At 46.8% G+C, this 14225-nt stretch overlaps 1 protein-coding gene and 1 long non-coding RNA gene across 3 annotated transcripts in view; one reads left to right on the forward strand and one right to left on the reverse strand.

The window, feature by feature from the left end:
• Nucleotides 1–14225, reverse strand: part of Pdk1 (Phosphoinositide-dependent kinase 1) — a 407223-nt gene that overhangs the window by 95940 nt on the left and 297058 nt on the right. The window lies entirely within an intron of this gene.
• Nucleotides 5246–7305, forward strand: LOC139997981 (uncharacterized). The gene is made up of 3 exons (XR_011803158.1): nucleotides 5246–5998; nucleotides 6102–6925; nucleotides 7065–7305. It is a non-coding gene; the product is annotated as an uncharacterized lncRNA (long non-coding RNA).

The raw sequence follows: 14225 nt of genomic DNA on the forward strand, positions 1-14225 counted from the left end.
TTTAATCATTAAGCGATATTCGCGTGATTATTCACACATTGTTCGCTAATATTTGTAAGCGCTTAACCATGTTTTCGCCCGTTTGACGGCTTCGTAATACCTAGAAACATCTGAGCAAACACCGAATGTTCCCGGTAGAAACGTGACATTCCCGGGTGGGAATGTTCCCGCGCAGCTCCTCCCTCGTAAACATTCTTTCGCGCGCCGATTCCCGGTAGCGTTGGCTTGCGAGCTCTTGCGTTCGACGGCTCGCGTTCTGGACTCTGACCGACGATGTTCTTCGTTCTGTTACGCCCTGATGCCAACGGTTAAGACAATTAAATGGTTAAAGCGTGCTTATTGTCACGCTCTGTACCACGTGACAAGATGATCTCGAGACACGAAGCGTCCGCCTTGGAACACGTGGACAACGAGCGCACGAATATAGCACACGTAAATGTACAAAAACTGATAAACAATGGAATTACACATGGAGATATGTTTATTTAAAAATTAATCGTCACGAAGTTACGACTAGACTTGATCGATTATCGTAGCTGGAATTGTTCCAGGCTTCCGGGTGTGCTCTCTTAGAAGTGTGTTCCAGTGTTTGGTCAGCATTGCAGCCTCATTGGAGTTCCAAGAATGTATTGTGTTCATTCGGACGCAGCTATTTGTTTAAGTAATTCGTGGTCGTGACATGGATGAATCAATGGCTCTAGACAAGAATAGGAATTGCAGAGACGCGTAACGAGCGTGGGAGGCAGCGTCACGGGGCACTTATAGATCGGAATGAATTCCGTGGCTAAACATCGCTTAGCTAGAAATATTTTAAACAGTTCGATTCTTCGAAAGGAGTGTTGCGATCGAGACTCGAATTCGAAATAATTATATCACTCGCGGCGATTCTAAAACATTATTTCGCCTTTCACTTCCTCGTATAACTTTTAAACGCATTTGCTTTTTACTATATTTTCCGAAGGTCGGCAAACGAACAGACTAAATGCGATGCATTACGATGCTGTTTAAGATACCAATTTCCGTTACCATTTCTGGAGACGTGTTCTCCTAGAGGTTAAACGTTCCCTCATTTGAAGTCTACTTGATTTTTATGGATAGAAAGTACGTATTTGCATCGCGTGTCGGTCGAGGATACGTCGAATTCGTTGTTTTCACTTTCTAATTGCCGATAAAGCTACTACTTAGGTACTCGCGAAACAATCGACGTAGATCGACCGATTTATCGATGGTTTCTTCGACTGGACATGCCTTGAGTTGAAAATCTTATCGATTAAAGATACGTCGGAATTCGAACGGCTAATTTTTCGCGGTAATACACTAAACTATGTTCAAATATTGAAGAATTATCATACGTTTCTCTATACGTTGTTAATCGCGTTTTCTCAGATTTCCGCGTCGACGAGAATGTTTCCTCGGAAATAACTCGAGCGAGGTTGTAAAGCACGCCGAGCGACGTTTAGCTGTTCGCAGCAAAAAAACAGCCGCCTTCATCGCGGAAGTTTTATAGCGAACCAGCGTATAAACAGTCAAACCGCGAAATTTTCGTTTTCCTCGCCGATTTTACGACGGCTTTTCATGGTTAGGTGTTTTTTTTTTCGCGCGACCCCGAGAGAGCTATGCTCATAACAAATTCTCGCGCAGGTTATCTTTCTTTGTCGCGGCGTTCTTCGCGCGATTTATGTGCTTTTTTAAACCAACTTATAACTATCATCGTGTCGATTTCGTCGCGAATAAAATTTCTTCCTCCGGCGGAATTGCCGTGAAAAAGCGACCTCTGTTCTTGGAAAGTTTGTTCTAGCTAGGGGGTAACTGGGATAACGGTTGTTCAAAAATAAATAATATCCTGTGATATATCACGGAGGATTGTTGCGATATTGACATGTGCAATCTTCTCGATACAATTTTCCTCCGAAACGATGATTAGCGTGTGTTTACCTTCGTTCTACACGAATTAAATACATATATCGATGAAGAATATGCATGTTATGCCGATCAGTATCTCTGTAGCAGATTCGTCTTGATCGAAGCACAAAGGAGGAATTTGCGAGCAAGCGAGTCAGTGGTATCAGCGCGAAAGATTTCGACACATTTTCGCGGATACGTCACGTTGGCACGTATCGTACATGACAGATAGTTGCCCGAAGCGTATGTGTCATTAGTTCGCGGGAAGAAGCGTGAGAAATCGCTGGTATTTTCTCTAAAACGTACCGCGTTTCTCGTCACTCCTAATATGTACGCATAGACGTAATCAGGGAGGTATCGAAGTTTACCGCTTGAAATCTCTTTTAACTTTCACTAGAGCTTGCACAATGCGCGTGCAAAAGATAAGATTTCAAACGGCAGCCTAAAAATATCGATTAGTTCCACTTCAACTACACTTCTTGACCATTTTTACGAAGAATTTGCTTTAAAAACATCGAGGTACTCGAAAACGTGAAAACTGTCAAGGTGCGTTAACGATAGACGATGTTTAATCAGCATCGATGACAGCCGTTCGCGGAACACGGGATAAAGCGTGCGAGATTCCGCGAACCGGTCGTAGGAAAATCAAATATTGGCCGCCGATAATCGGCGTCGATTCTATTCCCGCGCTTCGCGGAAAGTAATTCCGCAGTTATTCGTCCGACTTTTGCCCATCGCCGGAAACCAGGCCGTCGGGGAATCCGGACTTTCGACCGATCGCGTCACACTAGCAACTTGCCCTCGTTGTTGTTGTTGCCATTGTTATTCCCATCGGTCGTGACACTTCAGCCTGTCTGCACATCGACGATAGCGTGCACGCAGCGTGATCGTGACTCCTTCTGCATGCAACGACGCATTGCTTTTTTTTTTTTTTATTTCTCCTTATACGTGTTTTCGTTAGATTGCGCTTCGAGGACGCTTCTTTATATTTTTCAATGTTTGGTAAAAAAAAAAAGTGAAGTCGATCGAGAAAAAAGACGATAAAAAGTTGCGTGAACGTGGTGCGAGTTTCTTTGCCCTAGAGGTAAGAGGAACTAGTGGGAAGAAGATAGATAAAACTCGAAACCTGCGATGTCTCCATCGGCGAGATATCAGTTTTCCAAACGACGAACAGGTGTAGGTTCACGTGCACCTAGTGTACACATTCTCGACGCACGCGCTCCTAGATTAGGCGTTTTTCCGGCCAGGTATTAGATATCGCGCGATTTACTGCCGAGTAACGCGTATCATGTGCTAACAATGACATGCATTTATATTCGCGCAATTATGGTTTATCTTACGGCGATGGCGCGTGCTCATCCCTATGGCCGTATTGCGCGTCTACGCATCGGCTGCGATAATAAAAGCGTCATGTGTCGCTCCGTTCTGTCGTCCCTTTTTTCACTGGCTGACGTTCGTGTTACGACGCCACTGACTTTTATGTAATCGATGCTTGGAAAGCATCGTCACGACTCATTACGATTCACCCGAGTTTTTCTCACAAGAGTTTATTAAACGATTCTTAACACGAGGAAAGTTGTTGGAGACGCGATTTCGAAAGAATACTTTTGGGGGCGGTGGAAAACAGACAGCGATGGAGACGCCCACGCCGCTGTTGCGGCATCTCTAATCTTTTTTCACGCGTAGATAAACACTCTTTGCCCGTGGACCTATTTGAAAAAAAGCAACGTTCTTTGGCAAATTATCGACCGAAGAGAAACAAACACTCGTAAAATTATAGTTTATGCGAGGGATATTTTGTAGGGGAACGACGAAAGTAGGGGTAGGCTTGCTTGTTGTCAGAAGCAATAGCTGGCCAGGAAAAAGCTCGGGTAATGATGCGGTAACGATATCGATCGTAGGATCTCGAACAACAGCGTTCGGATATCGCCGTTTGAAACGTATCCAGTGCTTCTATTTTTGCATGCAAACAATTCTTATGTAAGTTGTTTGTAAATAAACGATATTTCAAAGTTTATCGGATCATTAGCACAAGGTAAACGCGTAGAAAGGACCGCGCACGAAGGACGCGCACGCGATCTATGGTTAAACTCGTTCTTCTACTATTTACGACGTTACAGCGACGAAGAATTAGTGGTTTCGCTGAGGAAATAATTCGTGACCTTGACACCACCTCGAAGAAAAATATGTTTTCTTTTAGCCGTAAAAAAAGTTCTCTTTTTTGCCAGCAAGATGGTTGTAAAAACAACTATGTGCATATAGTAGAAAAAAAGTTTGGCAAACAAGAAGGTAATGAAAAACGAGGCAAAAAAATATACGTAAACATGCACTTGCTTACTTCCTAAAATACGATGACTTCACTTTTGTACTGCGCGGAATACAAATTTTGAACGATTTCGCATCAATTTATTTATGTACACCGATACCTATTAAAGTAAAACTACCCTTAAAGAAATCGATCAAAATATTTTGCAGAAGTTATATTCGCAAACATCTTGCAAACATTCCGTTCGTACACAAGCTCTCGAATCGAAGGTCGAGATAGATTCTCGCGCTTCCTCTCGACGGAAGGTCGATGGGCGGCTTGAGCGAGCAAGATATCGCGCGATAAAGAAACGTTGCTCCGACCTATCCTTCCGACCGTCACTCATAATAAACGTGGACGGTGCCACAAGAGGAATGCGAATAAGTGGCGCGATGCGTTCCCATCCTGCGTTGTTTGCGACCTCGAGAAGCAATGTACAGCTGTGGGCAGGTGCTCGCGACTTTCGCGAATCGGCACGTGTAAGCTCAACCGTGTCACGAGTTAAAGCGCAGCATGTTTAATAATTAAAATTTTTTGCTCAAACTCCATTTAAATGTTCGTGACTGTTTAACGCTGTTTTTACGGACATTAGGCCTCGGGCGTTTGATCGATCGATTTACAATATGTATTTACGACCTATGTTTATTCTGATTTTTTGTTAAATCAACACGTACCGTCTATAACGGCTGTCGCCTTTCCTCGAACGAAGACGCGTAACAGTAACAACAGCGCGATTAGATTTCATCGTATCGCGTAGAATAAGATAAAGCGAGGAACGGAAATAGTTGTCGCTCGTATGTAATTGCGATTGAACAGCCGTGCATGCGCGGCGTGTGTCCTTATAAAGTCTGACCTTCGACGCGGTACAAAAATTACCACATAAAGACGATAAATGTTGGAGGGAGAAAAAATTGAAGTGTCGGTAAGACAAACGTGAGAACGGATGAAAATATGGTAGATGGATCGATTCAATTGGACAGAAGATAAAACGCGAGTGGAACGTGACACGTTCCGGCAATCTGACCGCTTTTGGCGCACGCGACGCGTCGTTTACGCAATTTATCGTAACGTTATAAACGCGGGGTTTAACTCCGCGTTCTTTGGTATCGCGTGCACGACCAACGACGCAGTAAATTCTCCGATCCTTCGTTTTAATCGTTCTTCGAAAACACGGCTGCCCCTGGGAACGGCATACAAACGACTTTCCACCCTCTGACTTCGTACGCCGCGGCGCCGACGCGTTTACTCTCGTGTTCGTCCCCGCGGCTAGATTCGGTATTCGTTGCATTAATTTGCAGGACCGAACGCAACTTTATCGCTACAGTTTCATAAAATCTGGTGTACTCACAGTGCTCGTTAGCCGATAACCTAGAGGCTGGCCTCGCGCGCCCGGAATGTGAATCAGCCGCACGCGCGGCTCCCACGGCCGCTGTTGTTTACAACGGCACGGCGGCGCGTGTGCATGCACCTTTAAGTCGGGATGCGCGGCCAGGTATGCGGCGTTCACACCTGTGCGCGACACCATCGGGCTAAATATAGAGAGTCACTCGGTATACTAGCGACGTTCTCGATGCTCGCCGATAGAGACGCCTATTAATAGCGTGCGACAATCGGACGCGCTCGCCATCGAATTAAAGAGGGAACCGCGTGTGTGGTCCGGGCAATTAGTGACCACTGTTTTGCACCCGATACTTCAGCGACAACTTTCCTGGACGATGTTGTGCAGCGAATGTATCGCAGAATGCAATATCTGGGTCGTGTTACGTCGTATTTCGGAAAGAGAATTGCACGGTAAAATTGTTCGATATGGATGATCTTTATCGCTAAATATAAATAACTATGATACACGCGTATTATTTCGCATACACAAGTTTACCGTTTGTGCTTTCTTTAGCTGCAGCCAACGAACCTTGCAAGCAAGTCGAACGAAAGCGAGTCAAAGCGGCCGCAGAAGCCGCCTGTTCCCGAACTAGCAGGAAAGTTAACCAATGGTCGCCCCCGGGACGTAAACAATAAACAAAAGTCCCGGTGAATCAGCGTTAAGGCACGTTGAATCGAGCCAGCTCTAAAGATGCTCTATTATTAGCCGTGTGAGGCAATTACGGGCACGCCGGTAACGATTAACCAGCCGCTTTTAAATCGGCCAGTTATTCCTGCCGATGTGTCATGGTGAAGCGGCTGTTCCAGTGGAATCGGCGACATTGACGGTGTCGTGGTCGTTCGCGTGTCTATTCGCGCGCCAACGCGGCCACGAGGAAATAGGCTCGTGGAAATAGGCTCGTGGAAATAAGCTTCTATGTTCGTCGATGATTTATAAATAAAATAACGAGATTGTTAAGCGGCGCCAACAGAGAATAAATATGCGCGCGACGTACTGTTCTCCGGGCCCCAACGAACTTTTCCAGCGTATTTTCCCGTTTCCCCGTTTCTTCGAACGAACGTGAATGAAGGTAGACTCGGGACAAGCCTTTGTCGCCAGACGATTCACACACGTTCGCCGAGATGCGCGACCAGCATGCGAATAGCGGCACGTTCGCGATTAGAACACCCGCTACAGCCTACGTTCCCGTTGGTAGGCTGGTGTAAACAGGAAACTCGCTATCGCCTTCACGTTGAATCTTCTATTGTCTCTGCGACAACGGGCGAAATCGCTCGGCGATTCTCCGTACCCGAAGACTGGCAGTTGGACAAAAGATTTCTTCTTTCGGAAATACATATGTAAGTACTTTTATCTCTTTCGTTTCCATGAATTCCTTCTTGACAATTAGATTTCTGGATGGACTAGTTTCTCGTCGAACGTTAATCGGTTGCTCAAAGAGCGCATCCATCGCAAGTTTTTGCATATGATCTGTTTTAGCAAGAGAAACCGTCTCCGCATGAGAAACATGAGGCGCCGCCATCTCGCTGCCTACTTTTTAGAATATTCGAGATTTCTACTCTCACGGACGATTTTCTACCGTCCCGGAACTACACGGCTCTGATGCATTATGTCCGCGCCACGTTGACGCGTTCCCTGGCGAAAGACTTTTGTTCTTTCCCACTCTATGGATTATTCATGTATACTCGGTGTTTAAAGTGACAATATAATTACATCTCTAGCTCGGTCTGTCATGGAAATCCCTACTGACTTCAACCTTCCTTTTTCAACACGCGAACATCAAAAACTCTCCACAAGCTTCCCTTCCGTCTTTCGGGAACTCGGTTTTCCTTCGATTATCGCGCTCGGTCGGTACACAATAACATCGTCACTTTCTAAAAAGCGTGTCGTTCACATTGCCAAGCGTATATCCCGTCGACGAACGTGTGAACGCGCTCAGAGGCCTAATCACACGCGCGCGGTGTCGTTCGGCCGCGATCCAGAAACGATGTCGAACAAAGAAGATCACGGTGAAGTTTGCGTGGAGAACGCGTTCGATGGTTGCACTCGACCTGGGTCAAGGTGAACGGGCGACCATCGTTCGTAGGGTCGTCGTTGCGAGGGAATAGCGTTCGACAAGCGAACGGCAGACAACGCAGGACTTCCGAGACGCATCGTGAGAAGTATCGAAGAACCGAGGCCGTAGGACCGGCTGGCCACGTGACTTCCCAGGAACGTGGCTTCCGTTCCATACCTCGTTGATTGCGTTGTATAACGCGTGCAGGCCGGAAGACGGATTACGAGCAACGCGGGAAATTGTCTTCATCCTCCGTGATCGCGTTTGTTTTCACTACCATCGACTCAACGTGTTCGAATCCGACGCGCGGTGGAATTCGCGTATAAACAAAGCGATTAAATCATTGTTGTTTAAGACTTTATCGCTCGTAGGATGTGCCAGTTTCCTTTGGTTCTTTTAGTCACATCCTTATCTCTTTTGTCTAGAATCTTCCGTTCTAGATGTTCCAATTGTTTGATCATTCGTTGTCTCGATGATCGCTTGCCTTTGCCCAAACGATTCTAATTTCGCGGGCAGCCAAATTCGAATTTCGATATTTGTATCGCACGTGGTATTTAACATTCGTAACTACCGTTAGTAATCAGTTACGCGGAGTATGACATTTGGCGGATCTACTTTCATTCCTGACGCAACACGTACTAAGTTTCACGTCAGGTTCCGCCGGTCAGATATTGTACGGCATTGTATTATGTAAATACAGTTGCGCATTTTTTAATTTTTCGATACATAGAAATTTCCACGGAATACCGTGTATTATTCTTACATTTGCCGCGAAACTCGCGAATTATTAACAGCGATCGTAACTGGGTAACAACGAGGAACCATCTGGTCCGAAACTTCAGACGTCGAAGACGTCATCGATCCAGTCCTTTCAACCTGGCGAAGCTTACGCAACGTCGAAAGACAAAACTATCGCATCGCGTTCGACGTTGCCCGCCAGCTTCACAAGCCAGTCGTGGCACGCACTGATGTTTATTTGTTTTATCCGGTGGCGAATTGCATGCGATTGGTTTTCGGCCGCGTGATTCGAGGAGGACCGAGTGCGCGCCACATAAGGGCAGTAGGTCACTCCCGAAATGATCAGACCGACGCCGTCCGTGTCTGTCGGCCGCGACTACTATTCCTGGCAAATTATTCCGGCCTCTCGCGAATAAATTGGCCCGGACCGACGCCGACCGCGACCATTATCGTACGTGTTCGAGACTGCGTTATTAATTTAACGAACCTGCTGTCGTCTCCGCCATTACGATCCGTTTTATCGACTCGGAGCGTGATATTTCAACGAATAATAATAAATTCGTCGCCGATAGAGAGTACGGTATTTTTGTTTGAGTCGTTTCTTCGTTTGATGAGGCATCGAAACTCGAATTATGTATATTTAGATATAATCAAGAGCGGGAAACGTTTTCGTAACGATTCGATCTTTCGTATCTTGGCAAACAAAGAGTCGGAGGAAATGTGCTCGTAAACAGTGACGTTCACGAAGGAAAGGAATTCACGGCGCAAGAATTACGAGGTTATTTGGACGACGTTTCGCCGGTCGTGGAGGACGATTTTCCGAAACGAATCATCCCTCCACGCGTCCCGAAACTTTGTTCGCCATATATAAGTACGAATTTGGCAATGCATCGTGTCTATTTTTGCGGATTTACTAGCCGAAATGGGTCGCTCGTGACTACTTATGGTAGAGAAGCGAATATACCGAGTTCCTATCTCTCCGAAGCTTGTGTTACATGATAGCGTTGTAATTTCGTTTTGTTTGTTAAAGAGAAGAGATCTCCTTCTGTCCTTAGACGAAATACTCTTTATGTGCTATATTCAGGTTAAAATCATATGTAAAAAAGCCTAAGAAATTTTAACTTGGAAAGAAAGACACGGACGTAATTCGTCGAGGGCGGTAATTACTATTCGACTATTTTCGTTCCGCGTTGGTGTCGCGGTATCGTCTATAATCCACCGGCACTGGTTTGGCAACGACCTCCGTCTATTTATGGATTACTAACATCGAGACCGGACACGACTCGTTCCGGTCTCTCTCGAGTGGGTCGAGCACAGAGCGAAGTCGCTCGTGGCGACCCGTTTCCAACCGGCTACGCTCGCTGATGGATGAATCGAGTCGCTTGAAAATTTGCGAATCCGTCGCGACGCCGCCACGGAGGCGTCCAGGTGCTCCAATTAAATGGAAACGTCTGCACGGCGGCATTAGTGGATGGAAATTAATTGGTCGGCCAAGAGCGGAATCAATCTCGGTTAACTCGCTCGCTTCTGATCGGTAATTTGCGTTTGGAAACGATTGGCTGACTTGTTACAAGGCAACGATCGGCACGCGAGCAAGTAGGTTCAGAACCAAAGTAGCGGTAAACTGTGCGCTCGTCTTTTCTCGAGCAGTAACAAACAAAGCAGGAGGAATCTCGAAGATACTCTCGAATACTACGTATTTATTAACGTCTCTTAAGAAACAAAATTTTAATCGGATTAAATCGATTAAAATTTGAATCCGTTCTTGCTAAGATTCGAGGGATTTTTGTCGTTGATGAAGATACAACGTGTTTTCAAAGTTACTCTCTTCGACCAACGATATCAACGTAAATGTCTTTAGAAGAATCGAATGCCTGGAAGGACTAAAATATTTTCATCGTGGGTGCTGGATTCACGGGTCGTTTATTTAAGGATTCGTGGCAGATGGACCGGACGTGGCTCGTTCGGATCTCGAGTGGGTCGAGTGCAGCGGTCGAGCGTAGCGACCCGAATTGCACTTGGTGCGCTCCGATGGAATGGATCAAATAGGTCACGCTCGAACGTGTTCTCTAATTTTTCCAGTTGGTTTGCAAACCTGTATCCTCGAAAGAGTCAGGCATCTCGGCCGAACAGCGGGGATTCCGCGTAAATTTAATCGCGATAAAATTGTTTATCAACCGCGTGGCCGTGTTTTGCGTTGGAAGGCTTCCGTTGATGCTACAATCCCATCCTAGATTCTGATACCGGGAACGTGTGATTGCGATAGAGGAAAGTGCGGTTATTTTCCCAGAAAGTTTCTCTTTTTGTAACCGGCTCACGTCGGTCAGTTGCTTTTGAAAGGGCATCTAAAGACAGATCTGGATGTCGTTGAAAAACTGAAAAGACGTTGATCACGGACGTGCGTTTACCGCCGGAGCGACACGACGTAGCAAATATTGATATTGTACTCGACAAATATTCGTCTAATATTCGGCTAATGACATCAAACATCCATTGAGTCGATCCGTTGAACGGGCCATCGAATTTTCTCTTCGGAGTGTTCGCAGTAATGGAACGTATCCGTGTATATTGGAGAAACGGCGGCGCTCAAGGTAGCCGCGAAGCGTCTCGGGGACAAGCGTTTGTCGATATGTGGTAATTTGCCGAAATTGCGGTCTATGAAACGCGACCGAATCGAGAGCCAGAGAGGATAGAGGAGAGGAGAAAGGCACGGTCGTGTTCGTTGGTTGGCTCGCGATCGTCGGACACGACCCTCGTGTTCCGGTCTGCGTGGAACGGGTCGAGTGCATTGCAGCGATGGTCGCGAGAGCCGATCCCCGATCTCCGATCCCCTTGGCTCGATCCGCGAGGCCACGCTTAGGGACAGTGGGTCAAGTAGGTCGGTCCCGCAACGCTCAGACAGCCGACAGCCGCGCGCTCAGGTTACGTAACCCTCGGAGGGAGAAAGTCTCCCCTCCTGCCCCGTGCCGGCGTCCTTCCAGCGTTCCCCCTGCGTTCAAACGTTCCCACCTCCACATCCGTGCGCGCGATCTGCAACTCGACTTGCCACGGACTGTTTACAAACAAATCCTCCCACCTTTCGAAGCGGCAGACCCTGCCTGCCACCCGGCGCGGACGTACATCGTCCGGCGACGACAGCGCCGTCTGGATCCCCCTGAATCGACCTGAGTCGACCTGGTCCGGTCTCCAACGAGAGCTAACCACGTACCGAGCCGTACCGAGAGTGCGGCGGCTGCTGTGTGCGCCGTGAATCCCACCAGACTGCATTGCGCAAAATTGCACCACCACCGACCGAAGAAAGCAGCTTGTGGAGAAATTGCCTTCCACTCGTTACAGTCAACCTCTACCCCTCTCTTCCTTTCTTTCCCTCTTTTAGCCTTCCTTCTTTCCCCAACCGATTCCCCTCTTCGAATCTTTATTTTACCCTGTTCGGTTTTCCTACTTCCTGTGTCCTTCTTCGAATCACGCAGGCTCTCTACATCTTCCGCGTCGAAGCGCCTTCATTCGCACGATTTTTCCTCGATTTCTCCTTCTCTTGTTTCGCGAGCTACGTCTCGCCACTAGATCCGAGTCGTTCGAGATCATCGCCGTCACGAACGACACCGTTGCAAACTGGAATCGACTGCGGAACTCCATCGCATTGTGGCGAGGCAGAGGGAACGAGTGAAAGGAAGAGGGAGCGAAAGAGAGGAGAATCGGGAAAGGAGACGACGGCGACGGCGACGACGAGCACGGGACCGGCCGTGGAGAGAGAAACGCCGTTTACTTTGCTTTTTACAGTCGCGTTCCAGATTCCCTGGAATCCGGCGCACTCGTAACTGTAGTTAATTGTTGTTTAGATCGAGCGATGGCCGTCGCGCCACCGCTTCGTACGTTACACGGTGTCCTCCACCGGACGCGAACAAAGGAAGACCACACGATCGAAACGTGCTCGTCTTCCGGTACTCGGTCGACCTCTCGGGAATTCGGTCGCCGCTAGAAACTTCACAATTTTCAAACGCCTCGATTGAAACGGCTGTCTCCAGTTACACACCACGTAGTCGTTTCCAACGAGGCTATCGCATTTTTCAGGTGTACTGGGTCAACAGGTTTCCATGCAACCAGATCGTTTAGCCAGACGGTTAATCGTTCGATTTTTCAGCGACGAATGCGCGAGGATTCTAACTTTCGAACTATTGTTTCATAAAGTCGTAAATTACGAACGAATGCATTCCGGGATATTTAGGGGTAATTTACTTTCGAAGCGGCGATTGCCACGACGAATACTGCCGGGTCGAGATCTTCTCACGAAGTTGAGTCTTGCGAAGCTGTCCGTTTAGACGCCGTTCTCCTATCGCGCGTATTTTTCTCCCCGTCGATTTGTTCGACTGTGAACATCCGCTTCACCCGATATCTGTCGAAGGTTCGCAATTCGGCGCGCTAATTTCTCGCTCGAGGAAATACACGACTACGTATGTCCAGCTAGACGAGCACCATCGAACTTCGTCTAGACTAGTTCGCTGTTCCTAACCAACTTCTATGACGATTTCGGAAAGCATCTATCGATCCGTTTCAATTTGCTGCCTTCCCAAATTAATCCCGACTACTTGGCTAGACAGAAACTTGGTCGCCTTTCTCACAAACGTCGAATAATTCATATCATAAGGCGAACAGTTAATCAAAGAAGACTTTTTCTACTGATATGAAAGGACACAAAATTGAAATTAGGCAAGTAAGATAATAAAATTAAAAATTTGGAAATATCAGATATCTGTATGAATCAGAACTCAAATATCGAGGATCGATCGAACGATACTGTTCGCCTAAAATCAAGCATCTCCGTGAATGTCGATACTCGAGAAGTAAGAGAAGCGTGTCAGGCATGTTTCTAAACACGCAGGACTCGAAGAGGATGCTCGCGATTATTTCGCGAGACGCATCCGCCTCGTCGAGGATCGACGATCGCCTGGAATCTAGCAGGAAAGTGTACGCGCGGCTAGCGAGCGAGCGATTCCGCATCGCGCGGCAGACGCGAATTTCGTACAAAACATAAGCCGTACATAGAAACGCAGATACAGTGGCCTAGACAAGTAGGTCGCGGCGCAGTTCTCGCGGCGCGAGCTCGCGTGCGCGAGACCGCGACGCTCGTGTTCGTGTGCGCAGCTAGGCGAGCAGACGCGGAGCGAAGCGTGTCGGTGCGCGTGTGACCGCGCTCGCACACCGCCGCACGTGGACAGGTATATCTACGATATTACATAAACTGGGTGCTTAGCTCTCTGCACCATACGTTATACCGGTTGTTTCACAAGAAGCATATCCGGCTTTTTTGGAGGGGTAAAGATTTTCGACTCTTTGAAATAAGAGAGAAACACTACTAAGAAAGATACGTTTGTCAGGCGTTTAGTGGTTTCTTTCATTTCATGAAGTTGCTTAAGAGGAACGTAACAGAGTTGCGTGATTTTGTGAAATACATATTCTACGTTGCGCTCATTTCATCGATTAATTATATATAATAAAAGGGACGAGAAGTACTTGGAAAAAAATAAACGTGGCAATTAACTACATAGGTAATAGATTCTATAAAAATTATGTATTTAGAAGAATAAGAAATTGAATCTTTCAAGTTAGTAAACCGGTAACCATATATGTATTTTCATTTAGTAACTTATCAGTAACTTAGCCGAGAAACCAATTACATCATAGAACGAAGTTATCCAGTAATTACGAAGTATTCGTAACTTTACGACATACGATCGTTAAAGGCTTCTTAGTTACTCGAGCAGAGCGATACTCCGTTTCACTGAAACAGCCTGTACAGCCATTAATGGCAATCAAGGAGTTGAAAACACGCTGCAATCGCTTTTCAG

This window comes from Bombus fervidus, chromosome 2 (genome assembly GCF_041682495.2).
Source record: "Bombus fervidus isolate BK054 chromosome 2, iyBomFerv1, whole genome shotgun sequence".
NCBI classification, from domain to species: domain Eukaryota; kingdom Metazoa; phylum Arthropoda; class Insecta; order Hymenoptera; family Apidae; genus Bombus; species Bombus fervidus.